Source organism: Mauremys reevesii, linkage group 5, assembly GCF_016161935.1.
Source record: "Mauremys reevesii isolate NIE-2019 linkage group 5, ASM1616193v1, whole genome shotgun sequence".
NCBI classification, from domain to species: Eukaryota; Metazoa; Chordata; order Testudines; family Geoemydidae; genus Mauremys; species Mauremys reevesii.
The window spans coordinates 91530035-91545560 of NC_052627.1; the positions used below are offsets into that span (position 1 = coordinate 91530035).

The 15526-nt window shown below is 41.8% G+C and overlaps 1 protein-coding gene across 5 annotated transcripts in view; it reads right to left on the bottom strand.

The window, feature by feature from the left end:
* Positions 1 to 15526, bottom strand: part of ATP10D (ATPase phospholipid transporting 10D (putative)) — a 113601-nt gene that overhangs the window by 89038 nt on the left and 9037 nt on the right. For 3 of the 5 annotated variants that reach the window (XM_039540189.1, XM_039540190.1, XM_039540191.1), the window contains exon 1: positions 4129 to 4646. The exons of 1 other annotated variant lie outside the window; for it this stretch is intronic. The gene's annotated coding sequence lies outside the window, so the exon portion shown is untranslated. Of the gene's footprint in view, positions 1 to 4128; positions 4647 to 15526 lie in introns of those variants that run through there. One more of the 5 variants, XM_039540188.1, reaches the window with a different exon arrangement.

The following is a 15526-nucleotide window of genomic DNA, read 5'->3' on the forward strand; positions in this document are numbered from 1 at the left end:
CTCCTCCCCTGAGCGCAAAGCTCCTCCTCCCTCCTGGAAAGCGCTAAGCACCCCCAAACAGCTGTTTGGTGGTGGGAAGCGCCTGGAGATAGGCAGAGGAGCGGGGACGCTGCGTGCGGGGTGGGGTGGGGAGGGGAGAGTGGCAAGTGAGGGGAGCTTGGCAGCTGCAGGAAGTAATTCCGTGGGCCGCGTGTTTGAGATCCCTGCCTTAGCCATTGTTCTTAGACGTCTGCAGCTATATCTACACTACGGGGTCTATAGTAGCACACCTGCAGCACTGTAGCTATGCTGGCATAACCCCATAACGTAGATAGAAAAAACCCTTTTGTCGCTGTAGACTGTCACTGTAGGAACAGTACCTCCCTGAGAAACCATAGCTAGGTTGATAGAAGCATTATTCCATCAAGCTAGCTGTGTCTACACAGGGGGTTAGGCTAGCATAGCTATGATGCTCTGGGATATGGATTTTTCACATCTCTCAGCACCACAGCTCTATCAGCCTAAATTTTAAGTGTACACCACTTAAGTGTACACCAACATTTAGGTTGTAAGCTCCTAGAGGCAGGAACTATCTTTTTTCCCTATACTGTGGTGTGTATCTTTGTTTTTTAAGTAGCATAGCAACATCCAGAGAAGTCGTTTTGTTACTGTAAGGGAATTTTTGCTGCCATTACACAGATGGTCCTCAAAACAATATACTGTACAATGGAATTAAAGATAAAAGTGAAATTTAATTGTTCAATTCTGCAATGAATCAATGACAAAGCTGAAGTGCCTACCAGATGAGAGACAATCAGTACATTTGTCTGTAATAATATACACTTGTCCATTGCTCCAAGATATTCTTGACAGGAATAACCTGTGAATCCACTTTAACCACTACAAAAGGTGCTGCAACACTATAAAGCATGCCTGTTGAGCGAGAACAGTTTCAGACTCTGAAACAAGTTCAGTAGGCTCACTACCTAAAATATCTCACAGCTCAACCACAAATGGTTAGTCTTTATTTTAAATTTCTTATATTGCTAAAAAATGAAACTATATGATGTAGTGGCCTGAACACAAGAAAGAGACCAAAAAACTCCCAGGTTCTAACACTTGACCCTTCCACTGACTTATGCTGTGACCTTGAATTAGTCACTAAGGTCAAGGTTTTTGGTGCCTCCCTAGAGATTTTGGCCTTGTCTTTGTTAGAAAAAGATGTCTTAGAGTGGACATACCCTTTCGGAGATGCTGCGCAGCTACAGCTCCCAACTGCAGCATCCACAATCAGTGACCATTTTAGAAAATTTTAGCTTCCATCTCTCTCTCTCTGATTTTCCTGCTGTAAATAATACCTTCCTCACGGGTCAGTTGTGAGGATCTATTATTAGATAATGACAGTACAATAGTTTGAAGGATGACCCAGTGGTTAGGATAGCCTAGGATCTGAGAGACCTGGATTCAAATCCCTGCTCTGCTACAGACTTCCTGTGACACCTTGGGCAAGTCACTTAGGCCTGGTCTGCATCTAAAACTTAGATCAACCTAGCTATGTCACTCAGAGGTGTGAAAAACCCTTTCCATCACTGTAGCAAGTCTCTACACTAGAGATACTATATTGGAACAGCTAAGTGCCATAGCTGTGGCACTGTAGTGTGGGCATACCCCGAGTGTCTCTGTGCCTCAGTTCCCTATCTGTAAAGTGGGGATAATAGCCCTTCCCTACCTCACAGGGATGATCCAAGGATAAATACATTAAAGATTCTGAGGCACTCAGATACTATATAGAAGTACCTTGAAGTATTAAAATAGTATTAAAATAAATCTTACTGTTCAATATCCACAACTGCAGCACAACAGTTTCCCCTTTTGGAACAGTTACTTCTGTGTAATTTTAAGCAACTTTTTGTTATCAATTTTAGAAGAAGGCCCCAATTCTGCAACTTATTTTGTGTAGGTACATCTCTGTTACCACATGAAGCCCCATGGATTTCAATAGGGCCCTGTGTGCACCCAGGTCGGTCTGTTTGCTACAAGTTTCAGGGACTAAATCCTTAATTACTACAAAATGTGAAAAAAACTCAGGCCCTCTCCCCAATGTCTGTGATAAATAATTATTTAAAAAAAATCCAATACAGACTTCCACTTACTAGATTAAGATTACAGTTACACAATTTCTGCCTTCCTGCAAAGCTCAACCGACTATATTTACATAAAAAGGAAAGGCCTGCTGTGAAGCAGCCCCTAACATAAGTAAGTTTCACTTCCAATTCTCCATTGTCTGACATTTTCACATAATCCCTTGTATTATTAGTGAAAAGAGTAACATGGAGACAATAATGCTAAACAGCAGCACTACAGATCACATGCTTTCAAAGCAAAAGAAAGCTACCGAATTAGTAAAAAACTGGACTTCTCTTATGTTACAATCAATGCATCTCTGAGTTTAATACTGAAATTCAAAGGTCAAATATGCTGCACTGCAGCATCTCTTCTTACAGAATGATTAACACTCTACTGAGACCCACAGGCACGACCCTGCACTAGTTATGCAGTGGTGGTGTAGCCCAGTCAGTCCCAAGATATTAGAGAGGCAATGGGTGGGGTAATATCTTTTATTGGGCCAACTTCTATTAGTGAGAGACAAGCTTTTGATCTACACAGACCTCTTCTACAGGTCTGGAAAAGGTACAATACTCTTGTATTTAGCTGTGACACTCTTAGTACCTTTCCCAGACCTGAAGAAGAGCTCTGTATAGCTTGAAAGCTTGCCTCTCTCACCAGCAGAAGTTGGCCCAATAAAAGATATTACCTCATCCACCATTTCCCTCTACTCAGTTAAAACTTTATCTGAATAAAGAGTTCAGATTTCACTGAAACAACTACACATGCTGTATTCCCATTTGCAGAAGATTTCCAGGACTGGACCTATTTCTATACTGGCAAACTTTTCTAGTTTGTTCATTATCAAATTCTGACTTAAACTCGACTAGAAAATATTTGTTTTTCTGATTATCAATTTTTCCATGGAACTGTTAAGGCAGTTTGAGTCTGATCCTTCAAAGGTCTCACACATTGGGCATTAACAATGAGGAGTACTTGTGGCACCTTAGAGACTAACAAATTTATTTGGGCATAAGCTTTTGTGGGCTAAACCCCAGTTCATCAGATGCATAGAGGGAAAAATACAGTAAGCAGTATATATATTATAGCACATGAAAAGATGGTAGTTGCCATAGCTTACGCTACAGCAGCAGAGACTGAAGGATTCCTAGTCTGAAGGTACATAATATTTTATTAACATAAGAACATAAGAATTATATACATAATTAATACATATTAATTGTGTACAGACTGAAATCAACAATAACCACTCACTTTCCTAGCTATTATTTTCTCCGCTTCCTTCCTCACATTTAGGGACATTAAGAGATAGGAAAGGGGCTAGTGCAGCTACTAAATTCTTTGTGATTAGACCATAATACCACAGACTAGGATCTTCACTCAGACTGTGCCCTCAGTTCTGGCATGTTTAATAATGTATTAGCAGTTGGCCAAGCCCAATACATGAGAGATCTGGTGAAATGTGTATACTGTATAGGGCCTACTGCAAGACCTTACGACAGCCAACAGGCAAACCAGCAACTGTCTCTCTGAATTAATATACAAGTTCTCCTTTATCTTCATAAGTATAAAGCAGTTCCACCCAAACACCAAATCTAGCTTTTGCTTTCACATACTTTATCACTGGCCCTTTTGCAACCCCTCCCCCCCCCCACTAATGGCAATGAGAAAAAAAAATTCAGCCACAAAATATACCCCGAGTCTGACTGTATTTCATGTTTCTCTTCCACCACCGCCCCCACTCCCCTCCCCCGGGGCCTAGTGTAACGTTCCCTGGCTGGATTCAGAAAATTGAGCTAATGCATTAACTCCTATGGGGCATAAATAAACATAATCCGGGAGGAGTTAAAAGAAAAGCATGCAAGACGAATGGCCTGAATTAACGTATGGGGCACTCCTGAGGGATTATCACGAGGCTCCTCGGACAAGCCACCACACGCTTTAGCAGGAACCTGAGCTACGCAGCACAAAGGAAGGGGGGGAGTGGGAGGAAAGAGTTAGCAGAAGGGGTTTCACACTTACCAGTCCCGCTATGCACATCACAGCGTCACGGCCACGAGCCCCAGCGGAGACCCGGCCGCGCAGTGTGTCCCGGTCACGCGGATGGCGCCTCTGCCCCAGCTATTTCCACAGCCGAATCCAGCTCCGCTGCCTCACCCAGCACCAGCTCCCTCCTTCCCGAGGCTCGGCCGGGCCATCCTCCTTCCTTCGGGGGCTGCAGGGAGCAGCGAATCACAGCCCGGCCTCGCCCCCTCTGACGTCTCCTCCAGGCGCCTCTTGAGTGGCTCTCCTAACTCCAGCTGTTGGGAGCACCGCAGCCCTCACTCTTCTCTCTCCAGACCTGGGTTCTCCCTAGTTTTGTCTTTGCTGTCTTCTGCTCGTTGCTTTTTATCTGCTCCCTTTTCTTGTTCTATCCTCTCCCCCTCTTCTTTCCCTCTCCTCTCCTGTTCCACTCTGCCCTTATCCTCCTGGTCTGTACGGCTTTGAGGGGGAGAAATGGCATGTGTGCCCAGTCAAGGTACAAGATTTCTTGGAGGTACTGATGTTCACAACTCGTTTTAACAAAGTTGCAGACGGCAGGTTTAAAAGTTGTAGACCTGCTAACTCACGTTCATTTGGAGGAAGAGGCTTCCTTATTTGGGAGTTCATTTAGGGCAGTATTTTAATTGCTCTTGCAATGTGTGTGTGTTTGAATGAGATGTTAAAAACTTCACGTACAATTATTTGAATTTCACCCTATGTAAAAATTTAACTTATTTCAAAACAGCAACCCTAGCAACAGAGATAAAATAATGAACATATAAAAGAAGTTACTGAGTAGCTGTAGGATTGGTGAAAGTGGTGTTTTCCTTTTTGTTTGTATTACTTAAATAGAGTGGGTAAAATACAAGCGTACACACTGATTGGGATATGAGAGAGTACACACATCTTGTTTGATCCAACAGCAGTCTGTGAGGAAACACTTGGTTACAAAACACACAGCAGTGTGGATCTTGGCAAACAGTGCAATTAGTGAGAAAGTAATTGCTGACTGGCATTTTAACACATTATCATTTACCCCTGAGTGTGGCTAATCTGAGGCAGTGTTTAGAGTGCCAACTTCAGCTGGTAGTTAATATGCAGATTAGATTGTCTAATATCATTACCGCCCTTGGTGCCAAAATGGGGCTAGTAATCAAGAGAAACTGTGCAAAATGTCTGTGGAGACAAGTCCTTGTATTGTGAGCTCTCACACCTTAGTTAAAGGGAGAGAGGCAGTTGCTCTTTAATAAAGGCCTCCTTTCTTCCAAATGCTCATTATGTGTAAGTGTTACATAAATCTTTCAGGCCTTCTCTCTATATTGCTGTATACATAAAGCACAGATCACCTTTTAAGGGTTTCTCTTAGCAGATGGAAGCAATGTTGGGGGTACTGCTATGATGGAGGTTAATATTTCTTCATTCTTACAAGGGAGATTGACAAGCTTGATCATTTGCCAGGTCAGGCTGACATTTGAGACAGCTTGACCCTACTGAACCTTCAGTCTAATCACCTTATCAATGCAATCACACAACGCCCTTTTTATTTTGCTTGGAGTATGCCTCTGGCTGTGGAGAAACTGCCCAAGTTATCAAATCATTTGTTTAGGGTTGAATAACAGGTACCTGAATGAGCCAATAAATCCTGTTCAAACACCTGTTAGGGGGTCCAAACACAACTGTTGTATTCTTATCTCCTGCACAGTCACTCCCCCCAAAACAAACACACACAAATAGTCTTCTCAAGTAAATCACATCTCAGACTGTGTCCATTTACAAGGAACTGAGGAGAAATTCATACTCTGACACCATCTTCTGGAGGTGGGGGGAGGGATGAGTTTTAGAAAACTTCCTTGGGATGTACAAAGCCTAGTATAGTGAGGTCCCAATCTTGATTGGTGCCCTCAGGCACAACCCCAATATCACAATTTAAATCATAATAAAAAACTGACATCTGTATCTAGCAGCGGCTCACAGATGTGTTCTCCCTACCACATGCATGCCTATACACCGGAGGTTTGACCCACAACATAAATATTTAGTTTGCAGTGTTATTGTAGACATGTTGGTCCCAGGATATGAGAGTGTGAAGGGTTAAAATCCATGTGCACTTTATATAACAACCTGGTATATGGATTGTGCCAGCTCTTTTTCAGACCCAAAGTCCAGAGTTTGGTCAAGAGACCAGAGGCCTAGCAAATAGTGATTAGCTAAGAGAAAGCTGGGGTAGACAAGATAACATTGCCTTTGCTAAAATAGGCCTGGTCAGCAAAATGCCACGTGTTGGAGCTAAGAACTAAATAATTTTTGTTGGTGGAAGAGACAGAAACAAGCTTCCAGGCTACATGGAGTTCTTCTTGTCTCTCTCAAATACTAAGTGACATACAATACATTCTGCATTAAATACCATGGAAGTTGCAGTGACATATTCATCCTATAGACTGGAATAATGGCAATGGAGGGGCTAAGAACATAAGAACAGCTATACTGGGTCAGATCAGTAGTTCATCTAGCCCATTATCCTGGCATTGGCTATGTTGGAAGACAGAATACTGGGCCAGATGGACCAGTCTGACTGAATATGTCCATTCTTATGTTCTCCAATTTGTTAAGGTAGTTTTGAATTATAATCCTGTCCTCCAAAGTGATTACAAACCCTCCCATCTTGGAGTTACCCACAAATTTTATAAGCATACTCTCTATTCCCCTATCCATCCCCTGTCATCCACTCCCAGCTTCTGGCAGTTAGAGGCTAAGGACACCCAGAGAATGGGGTTGCCTCCCTGATCATCTTGGCTAATAGCCATTGACGGACTTTTTGTCCACACTGGCACTTTCGTCTTTAAAACTTTTGTTGCTCAGAGGTGTGAAAAAACACCCTCCTGAACAACAAAAGTTTTAATGACAAAAAGCGCCAGTGTGGACAGTGCTTTGTCAGCAGGGGCCACTCTCCCATCGATGAAGCTACTGCCCCTTGTTGGGGTACAAAGAGGGCTATACTGTGCACCCTACAACAGGCGGCTGCAGCAGCACAGCCACGCTGCTGTAAGGTAGTCAGTGTAGACATAGCCTTATTCTTTTTTTAAACCCACTTATAATTTTGGCCCTGGCAACAAGTTCCACAGGTTGGCTGCGTATTGTGTGAAGAAGTACCTTCGTATGTTTGTTTTAAACCTGCTGCCTATTAAATAAATCAGATGGCCCCTGGTTCTTGTGGTATGTGAAGGAGTAAATAACACTTCCCTATTCACTTTCTCTACACCATTTGTGATTTTATAGACCTCGAGCATATCCCCCCTTAGTCATCTCTTTTTTCAAGATGAACAGTCCCAGTCTTTTTAATCTCTCCTCACATGGAAGTTGTTCCATACCCTTACTTGTTTTTATTGCCTTTCTCTGCACCTTTTCCAATTCTATATATTTTTGAGATAGGGTTCCTGTGTTGCCTATTATATCAATATCCTCATTTAAAACCATGTACTCTAGTTCACCCATCTTAGTATTTAGACTTATAGCATATGTATACACTTATCAAATTTGTCACTTTTTAGCTGTCTACTGTTAGGGAATGTAATTGAATGGGACTCTTTTTCATTTGACTGTTTTTCTTCAGTTCCTACCTTTACTTTATCAACTTCTATCCTCTCCTCTTTTCTAGGATATAGAGAATCCCCATTAATAGACATCCTAGGGATGTCTCTGTCCGAACCGTGTGCTCCTCTGTACCTGTGGGCTTTTCCCTGGCCCTTAGTTAAAAACTCCTCTACAGCCTTTTTAATTGTACATGTCAGCAACCTGGTTACATTTTGATTTAGGTGGAGCCCATCCTTCCGGTATGGTTCCTCCTTTCCTAAAAGGTTCCCCAGTTCCTAATAAACCTAAACCCCTCCTCCTTACAGCATCATCTCATCCAACATGCATATAGAAAACCTGAAGTTCTCCCTGGCTAACTGGCCCTGCATGTGGAACTGGAAGCATTTCAGAGAATGCTACCAAGGAGGCCCTGGACTTTAATCTCTTACTCAACAGCCTAATAACCTGCCCATCCTAACTCAGCTTAGTCCCCTACATTAAGACCAAGTAATTAGGCTTTAATAGGGAAGCCTGAATTTCACTCTTAAAACTTATATTTCATATATTATCTTGCATTCCTGATTCTACAGATGCCTTAAAAACTCATCTGCTAAGTAATGTTACAGTTTTCATGCAAATTTATATTTAATTGCACCAAGCGACGTTAATGCAGAGTTAAAGATGCTTGGTGGTACATCATCCACTTGCAGAATGCTGACTTGAGCAAAACTCAAACTTCTGAAAACCAGGAAAAATGCACAGTCAAGGTTGCCCATGAAACCTTATCTCCGCCCTCTTTCAGCAGTGCCCTAATACACTGTGTGAATACACATATCTTTATGCTGTCACCACAGCTGCTGAAGTGTACAAGCTCTTCACTTTCTTTTAGAACCCATTCACTCTCACGCACAGGATCCCATGTAACACTATTAAAGGACAAAAAGAAGGGGAAAAAAGTTTTTTGAGGCTGCTGTCTTTGAGCAGTCTGGTGAAGGGGACAGCAATAGATGAGAATTCCAGTTGTTAAGGACTGGATCTTGTCCACAAGAGATTGTACCTGGCTCTTCCCCAAGGTATAACTTAGGTAAATTGTCTTGTCTTTGCTTATGTGGAATTCTGTGGGGCTTGCGGTTAGTCCACCCTCTTCAAGGGACCAGAGTGCAGCAGCTGCTTGCTTCAGGTGATCCTTCCAGCTCTGGCTTTAGATCAGGACTTTGTCGAGGTAGGCAAAGGCATAACTATTATGGGGCTATAGGACTTGGTCCACTAGCTGTTGAAATGTTGCAGCTCATTTCACAGATGAGAAACTGTCACAGAAAGACGAGACTTGCGTAGATAGTCAGTAGTAGAGCCAGAATTAGAACTCAGGATCACCTAGCTCCCAAACCACAATCTGGGACTTCCAGATCACGGTGCCTTACTGACACAAGTGTTGAACATCCACGGCTCATGCTTCCTTCAAATACAGTTTGTGAGTGCCAATCTGGAAACAAGGCACCCGGTTTCTCATGTTCACTCAGGAAAAGAGCAATATACCTACCAAAATTCTGGTCTAAGTGAATTTCCTTGTATCACATAGGATGTCTGCAACAAAGCCAAGGATTGAACTGACTTCTGTTCCCACCTCTGGCAGAAGAACTATGCCTCATTCTCCATTCATCTTTCAACTACTATAGCAAATGAGGCAGGAGTCCTACAGACAACAACCTCATTCACTGCACAGCCCCGATTTATTCCTTGAGCACTGTCCATCTCGTGTGCTGAATGAATAGGAAAAGAAGAGAATGTGATCGTGTAATTAAAGACTGCAGAATAGTGCATATGCACAAGGGAACTGAATTAAGGTTGCATGCACAGCCTGAATTCTTGTATTTTCTAAATTTTGATTGCTTGACTTTGTAACCTTAATATTCTTCTCACATATAATATATAATTACCAAGGCTTTTTAAAAAGCAAAGTGAAAAAACAAATTATATCTCATGGAATCATATTGACTCCCTGTATTAGTCATCAGCATTGGCAGAACACTATAGATTGAGCTAAAGGAGTAAATGGGTGCCATAGTAGGTTATTATCCTCTATAATATCCTCACACTTTGTCAGTGGTTTACACATCTATTTTTGACACATCTGAGGAATGCTGGGAATCCTGGATTCTATTCTATGTTTGGCCCTAAAGAGGAGTGTGGCATAGTGTAATGGTTACAGGCAACACAGCCAAGCATGTAGGTTTAGCACTTTCATCCTGAAAGGCAGTCCCACTCATTGGAGAGGCTTCGGCTCTATTTCCAGCTCTGTCAGAAAGTGATCTTTCAGTTACTCATTGCCAATAACCAATACTCATATGTATGGATATAGAGTCTGAAATGTTGTTTCATGCAACTGAAGATTTCCCTTGTCATTGCCTCCACCCTTGCCCTCCCAGGCCATACTTACCATGGCTGGAGCTGGAGAGCCGTGCTGTGCTGAGGCGCTCCAAAGATAAAGTGTCAATAAGCATGTCTTATTAATAGGGAAGGGAATTCTACAACGTATCTTTCCCTTTCTGTTGTGACTGTAAATCAACTAATACAGCTGTCTGTTTTATCTGTAGCTGCTGCTGTTGAGGACTTGAGGGGTGCCCCCTCTTCAACCGCAGAACATCTGATTCTGATGAGGAGGAGAAAGAAGCAGATTAGGGAGGGTATGTTCTGTGAAATCCTGCAAGCCAGTCCTGCATCAGACCATGAACAGAGAGCCTGGAAGGTGAATATGGCAGACAGAAGAAAGGCTAAGGAGTCCCAGCAGAAAAAAAGGAGAGAGCGATGTATCAGGACATAATGGGGCTTCTGAGGCAGCACATAATCGTAGCCTTAATTTTGAAGGACATAACTGGCAGCTATAACCATCGGGATATTTTTCCCACTGAGATCCAGTCTTGTGAGTAAATATTGCCAGCTCCCTTCAATCTACCGAAAGTACAGTCCACTATCATTCTGCACCCGTGGAGTTGGTAGCTGAATCTTTCCTTGGTGTTGTCAAAGTGGCCAGTGTCTGGCTTCATGAGCCAGGGGAATAAGAGGTAGGCTGGGTTCCTCAGGAGCACTATTGGCCTTTCAGTATCACCAATGGTAATCTATGGTTGGAAAAGGATGGCCCTACTTGCAGCTTTCTGAATAGTCCTGTGTTCTTAAAGATCTCTGACCAGCGTAAATTGATGTCAGTGATCCACCAAAGCAAGCATAACCAAAGAAAAGAAACTCTTTCTACTGAGGTACTTACTCTGTGACAAGTGTAGCGAATGATCTTAGTTTAGTATCCATTTATTGTGTGGTTTTATGATTCATCAATATGTTATATTACATATATTAATTGTATGTTAATCAGAGTTAATTTGTAGGATTATAAAAGTATAAGATTGATCAAAATTTAGAAGAACTACGTAATAGACATGAGTAAGACAAGCAGAAATGCAAGAAACTGTGGGTTGAGGTCTGCAAGACTTTAGCTTAGCTATTTTAGGCCCTGGAGATAAGAAATGATGGCACAAGTCAATGATCAAAAAATAACCCAAAAGATTGGATCAAGGGTCCTGTATTTGCAATGTTCATGATGATAGCACAGAGTGCTGCAAGCTCTGTGATTCTGTCAGAGATGGTCGACAAGGAAAAGTGTTGCACAGGTTTGTGGGATTTTTTTTTAAAAGTGCAAAAATTATGGGATATGTATAACATTATGGGATGGAGAAAGGTGCATGATGGGAACTCGATCCCTTACTCCCAGTCACCCCTGCACTACTCGTTTCTACTCCATGACACACTGCAAAAATTTCCTGGATGGTGGCGTGTGTACAGTGAGCAGATGTCCCAATTTGATAGGAACAGTCCCGATATTTGGGGCTTTGTCTTATATAGGTACCTATTACCTGCCACCCCATCCCGATTTTCACACTTGCTGTCTGGTCACATTGGGATACCTACCCATGGTGTACTGCACTGTGCTTTGACACAAGCACTCCTGGTGAGTACAAAAGCTGCCAAGTATGCATGCGCACAAGCAGTAAACTAACTACAGCGGCTTTATGCCAATGTAACTTGCGTCAGCCAATGATTGTAGTGTAAACATGGCCTCAGACACAGACAGAATGGAAACTGAATTCTTTCCAGAACTTGGACCAGCTCTAAAAACTACTTAAATAACAGTTAATCTGATTCTGATCTCATTTACTCCATGCAAATCAAGAGTATCTTCATATCAGTGGTGTTAAACCATTGCAAAGCCCATGTAAGTTAGAAGAGAAATAGGGCCATTGTCTCTTATACAAAGTGATCCATCTCTTTACTATAACAGACATTATCATTCCACGTAAATACCACCTCTTGTACTTCAAAGGACCTTGTACATGCAAATAAATCAAAAGTAATCCTGTGATTAACTTGACACTCCTTCAACTGCGTACATAATGGCTTCAACTAAGATGATAAAGTTTTCTTGGAGCTACAAATACAAGATTCATAGGCTACAGTGTGGCATGATGTGAGAGAATACAGAATGATTTTATTGGCATGAGTCTGAAATGATCACATTACTCATGAGTTATCAAGTTACAAGTGAGTTATTCGTGTCATTACAAACAAGTACACAGTTTTTCTCTTTTAATGTTTATGTATCTGATGCTGTTCAACAGTAGAAAATAGCTAAATTCTGCTCTCACTTATACTGGTGAAACCATGGAGTTGCACTGGTGTAACTGGGAGGACCACCTGAAGCAAGCAGCTGCTGCACTCTGGTCCCTCGAAGAGGGTGGACTAACCGCAAGCCCCACAGAATTCCACATAAGCAAAGACAAGACAATTTACCTAAGTTATACCTTGGGGAAGAGCCAGGTACAATCTCTTGTGGACAAGATCCAGCCCTTAACAACTGGAATTCTCATCTATTGCTGTCCCCTTCACCAGACTGCTCAAAGACAGCAGCCTCAAAAAACTTTTTCCCCCTTCTTTTTGTCCTTTAATAATGTTACATTGGATCTTGTGCGTGAGAGTGAATGGGTTCTAAAAGAAAGTGAAGAGCTTGTACACTTCAGCAGCTGTGGTGACAGCATAAAGATATGTGTATTCACACAGTGTATTAGGGCACTGCTGAAAGAGGGCGGAGATAAGGTTTCATGGGCAACTTTAACTGTGCATTTTTCCTGGTTTTCAGAAGTTTGAGTTTTGCTCAAGTCAGCATTCTGCAAGTGGATGACATACTACCAAGCATCTTTAACTCTGCATTAACATTGCTTGGCGCAATTAAATATAAAATTGCATGAAAACTGTAACATTACTTAGCAGATGAGTTTTTAAGGCATCTGTAGAATCAGGAATACATCAGCACTGGGAGGGGGGAGAGGAAGGACAGAAAATATGGGACAATTTGCCTGTTTTTAAGAAAAAGTCAGGATACGTGCAGGAGGGCTTAAATATGGGACTGTCCCTTTAAAAACTGGATGCCTGGTCACCCTAAGCCTCTGCAAAATTCCACAAGGACAGAGTCAATGGATTGACACTGAGGTCTTTGCAACAATTACCATAATAAACCATTTATTTTCCCATTGGTATCTAAACATGTTGTAATTGCTCTTGACTAGAGCTGGGCAAATTTTTGTGGACAAATTTTTTTCAAGTCAACCACAACATTTCACAAATTAATGTAAAATTTACCAAATTTTTTCAGCCAAAAAGAAAAGAAAGTTCTAAGAAAGTCAAAACTTTTTGATTTGACATTTTCTAAATTAAATGTTTTCATTTTTTGATTTGAAACAACTTTTTGTTTAGAATTTTACTTCCATTTGATCCCATTTTTTTTTAACTTTTCTGTTTTGCTGAAACAGTAACAAAATTAATTTGCGGTTGATCCAAAATCATTTTTTTCATCATTTTTCAGTTTGACCACCTTATCAAAAAATCTGTTATTTACACAGCCCTGTTCATGACATCTCAAAGAAGCCAATCATAATCACCTGCATTCTGTGCAGCGTGGAAGTGGAAGAAAAATAATATTTGAAATGTTCATTCAACTTCCAAGATGACTGCTATCAGGGTTCCTGCAGGGGGTTGTCCTAACAATGGCCACTGATACAGAGTTGCAGTCTGTGTGGAAAGAATCTCAAGCTGTACACATTACAGTCATTAAATGCTTTTATTATGTTAGCTTTGTTGATTCCAACCACCATGTGGATGCTATCTTTGGCCGTCTGCCATTTATGCAACATGCCCGGAAATAGGCTCTGAAATAGTAGTGTCTATGCATTTGATGAAAACTTCACAATGCAGCAAAACTATTCTGAATGCTTTGTCTATCCAGAGAGCTGATAGCCATGAGAGAGAGAGAGAGAGAGAGAGAGAGAGTGTAACTTGTCCCCTTGATGGAATATGATTATGGGGAGATATGTGATCTCAATGAAATCTCAAGATCCAAGATTCTCAGAGAATATATCTGTGCCTGTTAATTTTAATGGAGAAAATAAATTGGGACAGCATCGGGTCTAGGGGTCTTGGAAATGACCACATGTTAGTGCAGAAGACCCTACTCAAAATTAAGTGACTGCAGGCAGAGGACCCATCAGTTCACCTCTGTCCTTGGAGACTCCTCCTGCATTCCTTGGCTTTCGTTCCTCTATGAGTAAGGGATCAAATGGGTTGACTCTGAACGGGGATATCCCAATTCATTATCATTGCCAGTTGTCTTATAACCGGAGAGTACTTTTTTTGCCCTCCAGGACATCAGAATATGCTTGGGGGGGTCAAGGAATGCACTCCTGGCCACAGAAACACCAAATACAGCAAGGAGATGGGGTCATGTGTCAACAACATGGGACTTCAGGAATTGGATTCTTCTTTCCCCTTTAGCATTACAGTATTTTCATGCATCCCCCCTCTGTCACTACCATAACGCCAGTTCTTTCATGTACTGTATGTATTTTGAATGTTATTCCTCACTGTGGTCATTTAGTGCATATGCAGCTTTGCTACTGCCTATGAGGCATCTTATAACATCATTTGAATACCTCCTCTTGTTTTGGTTTGTCATTCCTTGATGCTTAGGTCCTCAAGTGTATTAGAAAAGAACAGGAAGATAGGAAGCGAGGTGTCCAGGGTTCTCTGCCCTTAGGATACCAGGCAAAGGACCTCCAAGAGGTAAGAAATTTCCTACTCAAAAACTATCTAGAAAAAGATTCAAAAGATACCTCTAAAGTCAGCCGAGTTCAGAAGAAGGAATAAATGCCTTGGGTCTACCCCTAATAGGCCAGAAGGGTAAAGGGCTGTGGGCCTCCCCTGAAGATTAAGAACCATTAGAAGATATTTCAAGCTGACAGATCTCTTCCCCATCAAAGAAGAAAACTTAAGTGTAGGGGAGGTGAGGCTGGTGTGACTTTGCACTTTATATGATTTTATGAAAATATGCTAATGAGTTTAAATATAATGTAACTGGAATATGCTTCATGCAAAAGGTCTCTTGTAAGGTATCATTACAAAGCTTATAATCTACTGAGTGTGGTCATCCTATTTGTATAAATGTACCACTCTTGTATCTGAAACTAGAATTATGAAATGTAACTCTGAGGGCCTATTGTAATTATGCAAAGTGTGGGCCATTAATGGTCATTTGGAATCTTGATGACTCCCATTAACCAGGACAATTGTCTGCAGATGGCTCTGTTTTACTTGTAAGTCTCCCTATATACGTGTGCTGGCAAGTGGGTAATGAAATCTTACAGCAGGGGTCCACAACCGATGGCACACTGCTGCCTGCCAGAGTCCCGAGGACACACAGCCAGTGAGGGGCAGAGCCCGCTCCCCCCGA